This window comes from Ictalurus furcatus, chromosome 26 (genome assembly GCF_023375685.1).
Source record: "Ictalurus furcatus strain D&B chromosome 26, Billie_1.0, whole genome shotgun sequence".
Lineage (NCBI taxonomy): Eukaryota > Metazoa > Chordata > Actinopteri > Siluriformes > Ictaluridae > Ictalurus > Ictalurus furcatus.
In genome coordinates, this window is record NC_071280.1 from 4,354,252 (window position 1) to 4,362,844 (window position 8,593).

The following is an 8,593-nucleotide window of genomic DNA, read 5'->3' on the forward strand; positions in this document are numbered from 1 at the left end:
ATCAGAATCACACACACACACACACAAACACACACACACACAATTAAGGGCAGTATTTTTTTTAGCTTGACTTTGGGACAGTAGATGTGGCTAACACGCTGTTGCTAACTAGATTTCATACTCCAGGAAACAAACAGGCTCAAAGCTGAGAGCAAAGTAAAATGCCACAGGAGTTTGACAGACAGGTCCAAAAATAGATAAATAACTTGGCATTAGTGACATGCTACCATGTCACTTGGAACAAAATATAGACATGGATGCAAAGTGTGCACTTTTTTTCTTTAGCTGTCAGTTCTACAGAACTGATGATGTCCTGCTAGTTAGCATTACTGTCACACTGATATGTGTAAGCTAGCTCATGTTAACACTCCCTGGGGAACTGAGGAAGGGAATTTTAAAAGTACAGCACTGCTTAGCCAGTAGCCGACATTACTAGCCAGCTAGATAACATTATGTAAAGTATTTTAATGAGTAATGCAATCAGGTGCTAACAAGGGCAGAGCTCTGGTTAAAGTTACCAACCAGTCACCAACTTGATCATGTGATGTCATTTCTTCAGCTATATGATGCATAAACATCTGCTTTTTAATTACATGTTAGTTCATCGATATTAGCTAACATAGCTAGCTGCCTAAATACAGCAGTGTTCAAAACCTATTTGATGTTAAAACGTTAGCTGCATTACTAACATTCTAGATAACATTAAGTAAACTGTGATGGGGATTGACTGAATAATTTTCAGGATGCTGCTAAACTTGATGTAGCTAAGAAACACAGCTAACTTAAAGCTCAGTAACTCACAGTACCTCAACCACAATGAATAAGACCATATGAACACTTTGGAATGGATCTCAAACTCTGGTCTGATCTGAAAAAAAGCTGCTTTTTCCAAGAGGTCACTGGTGTGTTATGAGTATTTAATAATAGTGCGTGTATCCAAGTGTGGTATTTAACCTACATATACATACGCTAAGCTAAAGCTATTTAAACATGAACTAGTGCTGGTGTTTACATTAGCTTGGAGCAGTCACGGAAAGTTTGCCCACTACTTTGTCTCGTCTGTGTGTGAGAGAAGATAAACTCTCAGGAAATAAACAAGACATTTATTATAACTTGCAAAATGTTCATGAAGAAGCAAAAAATAATAATAATTTACTGTAGTAAAAAAAAAAAAAAAATCCAGTAAAATATGAATCAAATTAAATCCAAAGTTTAAATATAGTTTGTTTTTGTTTTTAACAACCTTAAATAAATGGACAAATGATTTACAATAAATGTAATTAGATTAAAAAAATTAAGTTGAATGTACAACTGGGAAAAAAAAAAAATAAATGTGTAGACAGTTTAAATAAAACACCTTCCTTGATTTATCTCCCATGATTTAATAAATGAATAAATCATGGAAGATAAATTGCAAAACCTTTTTGCAATTTGTCTACCAAATGCAGGTGCAGTGAATTATGAGTAAAATTAAAAACTTGATTAAAATATTGAATTAGAGTTGTTAAAAAATGTATTATTTAAATTTTAAATTTAGAATAAAAAGAATAACATTTTAAACCTGCAGAATGTCTTAATGTGTAATTACACTGTTACATGGTCTAATTATAAAGTTTTTTAATATAAGTTATAGGGATGTCACGATACCAAAAATCTAGTAGTCGGTACCGATACCACCAAAAGTACACAATACTTGATACCAAAGTCGATACCATTGTGTGGTATAAAATTTACATTAAAAAAATACAATTAAAAACTCTCCTGGAGGACATCCTACTCTGGCTAATATTGGCCAAAAGAGAAAGAGAGAGAGGCTGGTATATTTTAGTTATCAAACACTGTCTGACAATTACTAATAAAACAGTGGAGGCTACAAGTGCTAAGGTGCACTCCTAAACACGCACACGCACACACACACACACACACACACACACACACACACCACATACTCTGAATGCAAGCATTAGTTTAAATTCACTGATGGTAGGCCAAAAATATTTCTTAAAAGCATGAACAGTTGAATAATTATTAGTGACATTAGGCTACATTTTGCTGACAGGACACAGGCTAAATGGCGATGCATGGTGGCCCATTAGGAGGTAGTTTATAACATTGCAATACGTTAGTGTCGTTAACAAGTAACTGGCTATCGCAAACATTACATGGAGCATAACGTTAGCTGGTTTCACGGCCACAATGCCAGCTGTCTCAAACAAGCATAATATAGGGCCCGTCTTTCAGGTGCCAAATTTGAGGTGTTTCCTTACTTTGTTTGAAATGAACGATAGCATCGGTTGCACAGTGGTTTCAGAGCATCAATTATATGTTTGTTGTCATCCGCCTCGAATGCGAAGTGTTTCCTTATTTAACTCTTACCACCTTTCCTCTCAACAAGTCAGGGCGGAGCTAAACCTTTCGCCATCTTCTATAGTTTTTCCCGTGTGCTTGTAGGCATTCTTCTTCTTCTTTACCACTTGTGTACAGACTAAAACTCTTATGCGTATTTGCTGCCCCCATCAGTTCCAGAAGAATTGCAACCTCTGTAACTTCATTACAAACGGTACTTACGCTACTGCAGAAAAACAAGCACCGTCACGTTTTAAGAATGTTGGTACCGATTTGGTACTGAAGTATCGGTTCTCGTGACATCCCTAATAAGTTATATAAAATACATATTTAAAATAAATCAATTTAATTTCATAAATAAATTGGAATTTATAACCCTAAGGATTGTCTTTTTCTACTGTTCTATAAAAACGTTTAATATTATGTTTTTAAATATTATGTTTTCAACTATTAATTTTAATATTTAAATATTAATGCCTCGCACCTCCGTTGGGGGTTCAATTCCCACCACTGCCCTGTGTTCGCGGAGTCTGCATGTTCTCCCTGTGCTTTGGGGGTTTCCTCCAGGTAATCGAGTTTCCTCCCCCAGTCCAGAGACATGTGTTGTAGGATAATTGGCATTTCCAAATTGTCCGTAGTGTGTGAATGTGTGTGTGATTGTGCCCTGTAATAGGTTGGCACCATGTCCAGGGTGTCCCCCACCTTGTGCCCCGAGTTCCCTGCGATAGGATCCAGGCTTCTCTGCGACCCTGTGTAGGATAAGCGGTACAGAAAATGGATAATAGATTAGATTGAACTGGATTTTAGAACTCATTTTTTTAAATGTTAGTGATAGAACAATTTTAAATGTCTTATTTTCATCAAACTCCAATATATACACATACACTCACTGTCCATTCTTTCACACCATTCTGTGTAAACTCTAGAGACTGTTGTGTGTGAAAATCCCTAGAGATCAGCAGTCTATGAAATACTCAGACCAGCCCACCTGGTACCAACAGCCATGACATGGATATAGTCACTGAGATTCCTCGATTTTGATGTATGATGTGAACATTAACTGAAGCTATTGACCTGTATCTGCATGATTTTATGCATTGCGCTGCTGCCACATGATTGGCTGATTAGATAACTGCATGAATCTGCTGGTGTACAGGTGTTCCTAATAAAGTGGATGGTGAGTGTATATTCATGAGCTTTTTGTATATCAGTATTATCTAATTGTACTGCATCGCTGCTGAATTCAAGCCCTGTTCCCTAAATTCTCATCATTTACTTACTTTCATACACACACACATACACACACACAGTTTTGTATTTGCTTTTCTTATTTCATGAGAGTTCGGGCATGTCTAAACACAGATCCACATTCCTCTGTGCGAGGCTGATTGACGCCAAAGATGTGGGATTAAAATAACCCGAGTTTAGAGATGATCGGGCAGCAGAGTGTGGGATTAGTCACAAGCGTGTGTCACCATAGCATTCGAAACAGGCCTGAACAAAGCAGTCATTAAAAACTTTACGTCTGATTAAGACAGTCAGCATGGAATCATTCAGACAGCAGTAACAATGTTACTCATCTCAGATTGATTAGTATTCAGGTTTTTTATTTCCTTTCAGGATTCATTTTCCACAGTTTATCAAATCTAATTTTATCTAATTTAATCTGCTGCCAATTTAAATTTAATCCTCCTCGGTTGTGGAAAGGCAGGAATGCACCCGGGATGGGATAGTCCATCATAGAGCACCACACACACACATTCATTCACAAATACAGGCAATTTATCTTATCTAGTCTACCTATTGGCATCTTATTGGGATGTGGGAGGAAACTGGAGAACCCAGAGGAAATCCACATGGACACAGGGGAGAACATGCACAGAAACTCAACACAGACAGCTACCCAAGCTCAGGATCAAAGCTTAGCCCACTGGAGCTGTGATAACCCTGCTGTACCACCACGTCAGCTTTATTTAGTGCAAGAATATCGAAAATGTAAAATGAAAAAGTTACACAAAATCAAATAACAATGTAAAAAGTTACATAAAATAAAGAACATTAGCCAGTTAAAATAAAAAATGTACAAATATATATACAGTGGGGGAAATAAGTATTGGATGCGTCGACATTTTTTTTAGTAAATATATTTCCAATGAGGCTATTCACATGAAATTTTCACCAGATATCAGTATTAACTCAAGAAATCTGGAAATATAAAGAATTCACAACATTAAAGTCCATAAATAAAGTTATGTATAATAAAGTTGAATGACACAGGAAAAAAGTATTGAACATGCTAAGAAAAAGCAGTTTTCCAAGGTAAGGTAAGACAAGGAACCAGCTGAATGAAGTAATTATACCACCTATCTGTGCAAATTTATAGGTTAGTAAATTTATGGTCTGTAAAAAGGCTTTTCATTAACAAGGTGTCACGCAAGAAACATCTCATGATGGGTAAAAGCAAAGAGCTCTCCCAAGACCTTCGGAACCTTATTGTTGCAAAACATATTGATGGAATCGGATACAGACATATTTCAAAACTTCTGAATCTTCCAGTAAGCACCAATGGGGTATTATCCGCAAATGGAAGCAACGTCACTCCGTCATCATCCGGCCACGCACAGGAGCTCCTCGTAAGATCAGGGAGACAGAAGAATAGTCTTCTGATCAGGGAGTCAGAAGAATAGTCAGAAGAGCAGCACAAGAGCCAAGGAGCACTTGGAAAGAGCTCCAGAAACACTTGGAGGCAGCAGGTGCCATCGCCACAGAGAAAACAATAGGCAATGCACTCCACTGCTCACGCTCACCCCACAAGACTCCATTACTAAAGAAAAGGCATGTCGAAGCTCATTTAAAGTTTGCTACAACTCATTTGGACAAGCCTATGAAATACTCAGAGATGGTACTGGTCAGAAGAGAGCAAAATGTAACTTTTTGGCTGTCATACTACACACCATGTTTGGAGAAGAAATGGGATTGCACATCACCCTTAAAACACTATACCAACAGTGAAGTTTGGAGGTGGAAGCATCATGGTATGGGCTGTTTCTCATCGCCTAGTACTGGCAGACAATGAATGGAGCCCTTTATTGGGAGATTCTTAAGAAGAATCTGCTGCCATCCACCAGGATGATAAAGATGAGATGTAGGTGGACCTTCCAGCAGGACAACGATCCAAAACATAGAGCAAATGAAACTCTCAGTTGGTTTCAGACAAAATAAGTCAAGGTGTCAGAATGGCCCAGTCAATCACCTGACTTTTTAACAAAATCCAATTGAACAAAAGACAATATGTTTTGAAGAATGGGCCAAAATCACACCTGAATACTGCGGCTGATTAATTTCTTCATACAGGAAGCGTCTTGAAGCTGTCATTACAAACAAAGGCTTCTCCACGAAGTAGTGAATAAATTTCAGTTAGCATGTTCAATACTTTTTTCCTGTGTCATTCCACTGAATACAGATGACTTTATTTATGGACTTTAATGTTGTGAATTCTTCATATTTCTGGATTTCTTGAGTTAATACTGATGTCTGGTGAAAGTTTCATGTGAATAACCTCATTGGAAACATATTTACTGAAAATAATGTTGATGCTTCCAATACTTAGTTCCCCCACTGTACACACACACACACACACACATTATAATATATATATATATATATATATATATATATATATATATATATATATATATATATATATATATATATACGTAATTATTAGAGATGTGCGATACTAAATTTCTCAGACAATACCGATAACTGATAGTTCTGCCTTTTTTGCCTAATTGGATTTTTTTTTTAACAAATATTTATTTTTAATGAACTGATTTTAACTTATAGCATCTGTCATGATGTTCAGACCAGATGTGAAAAAATAATTGCCTTGTAAAAAAGTATTTGTTTAAATGTAAAAGGTTGCAGAACTCTGAACAAGAATCATTTTAATAAAATAAAGAAAGAAAGAAAGAAGTCAATCTGACTTAAAGGAGAAATGTGCAATTTCTTAAGCAACCTTGTAATTGCTGTCTGTAATTATAACAATGGTGCTGTGAAAAAGTATTTCCCCCATCCTGACTTCTGTTTTTGTGTATATCTCATACTAAACTGTTTCAGAAATTAAAACAAAATCTAAGATAAAACAAAGGCAACCTGAGTAAACATAAAATATAGTTTTTAAATGATAATGTTATTTATTGAAGCAAGAACATTATCCAATACCAACTTGGCCTATGTGAAAATGTATTTGCCCCCATAGTTACTAATTCCCCAAGTCTATGAAACTGCATTCATAATGGGGTCCAGCTGGACTAGACATAACCAGGCCTATTAAATCAACACAAATTGAACTTTTTCAACAGCATGAAATTGGTTAAAATGTCTTACCCAGTAACATGCTATGCCAAAGTTAACGATGCCTCAATGATGAGGAAGAATGTGATTGAAATACATCAGTCTGGGAAGGGTTACAAAGCTATTTCAAAGGCTCTGGGACTCCAAAGTACTTGGCACAGTAGTGAACCTTCCCAGATGTGTCCAACCTTCCAAAATTTCTCCAAGAACACAGCAAGTACTCATCCAAGTAAAAAAAAAAAATAAATAGCCAAGGACAACATCAAAGGACCTACACGCCTCTCTTGCATCAATAAAGGTCACTGTTTGTGATTCCACTATCAGAAAGACACTGGGCAAAAATGGCATCCTTGAAAGAATGGCAAGGTGAAAACAACTGCTAAACCAGAACAACATTAAAGCTGAATTTTGTCTGAATTTTGCAAAACACAACTTGAAGATCCTCAAACATTTTGGGAGAATGTTCTGTGGATTGATGAGTTGAAAGTGGAACTGTTTGGAAGACGGGTCCCGTTACATCTGAACCAAACACAGAATTCCTCAAAAGAACATTGTATCTATGGTCAAGCATGGTGATGACAATGTGAAGGTGTGGAGATGCTTTGCTGCTTCAGGGCCTGGCTAACATACAATAATTGAGGGAAACATGAATTCTGCACTCTACCAGAAAATCCTAAAGGAGAATGTCCGTCTTCAGTCTGTAAGTTGAGAAGTAAAATGAAAGACTGATCCCCAGTTACTGGAAGTGTTTGTTTGCTGTTATTGTTACTAAAGGTGGCACAACCAGATTTTAAGTTTAAGGGGGGAATTAGTTTTTCATATGGGTGATAGGTGTTTGCTAACTTTTCTGCTTCAGTAAATAATTAAATAAATAAAAACTTGTGTGTTTACTCAGGTTGCCTTTTTATGCTGTATTTCGTTTGAAGATATACAACTCTTTAGTATGAGGTATACACAAAAACATAAGAAATAAGGATGGGGCAAATACTTTTTCAGAGCACTGTTTATATTGATATTTTTCATTTATGTTTGGGGTGTTAGTCATGTGGATAAAGTGGAGACATGCAGCAGTTTGAGCAGCTCTAAAGTGTTCCTGAAGTGTTCAAAATTCTGCGGGGATTCCCTCACTCAAACAAACTTCTCCCTCATCATGTGATTCAGTGTTTCAGAGTTTTGTTCCATCCTCCATAAATGCCACAAACTCCACACACTCTGACATGCTGATCATTTCTTTTTTATTTTTGGACATTTTTATTTGGGACACACATCTTATTTTGGACACAAACATTTAGGACAGTTTCTTTAGAACATTATTTAGGACAATACTTTCCTCTACACATTATTTTTGGACACTATTATTAGTCAGTTATGTAATTGTTGTTTTGGACACTCTTTTCATAAACATTTTCTTCAACATTATTATTATTATTATTATTATTATTATTATTATTATTATTATTATTTTGCAAACTAATAATTATTTTAACTTTTTTATTTTTTTAATTATTTAGGTGAGCATTTTCAACGTTTTGTATAACACCTTTCCCTTTAGACATTCGTCATTATTTATTTATTTATTTATTAATTACCAGTAATTCTCTTGGACACAAATTTTTGGACTGAAATAAATTTTTCACACACTATTATTTAGCTTATTTTTTTTTTTTTTTTTAATTTATTTAGCATTTTTGGGGGTTTGTCCTCGATTGTCCTTTGTTTGTATTTGTGTCACTTTGAATTTATCACTCTTGTTTTTGTCCCTCAATTTGTCCCTTGTGTTTTGTCCCTCTTGTTTTTATTTCTTGATTGTCTTTATTTGTTTGTTTTGGGAGACTTTAATTAATATTTTCTTGTAGACACTTATTTAGTATTTTCAGCTTCATGCTACTAC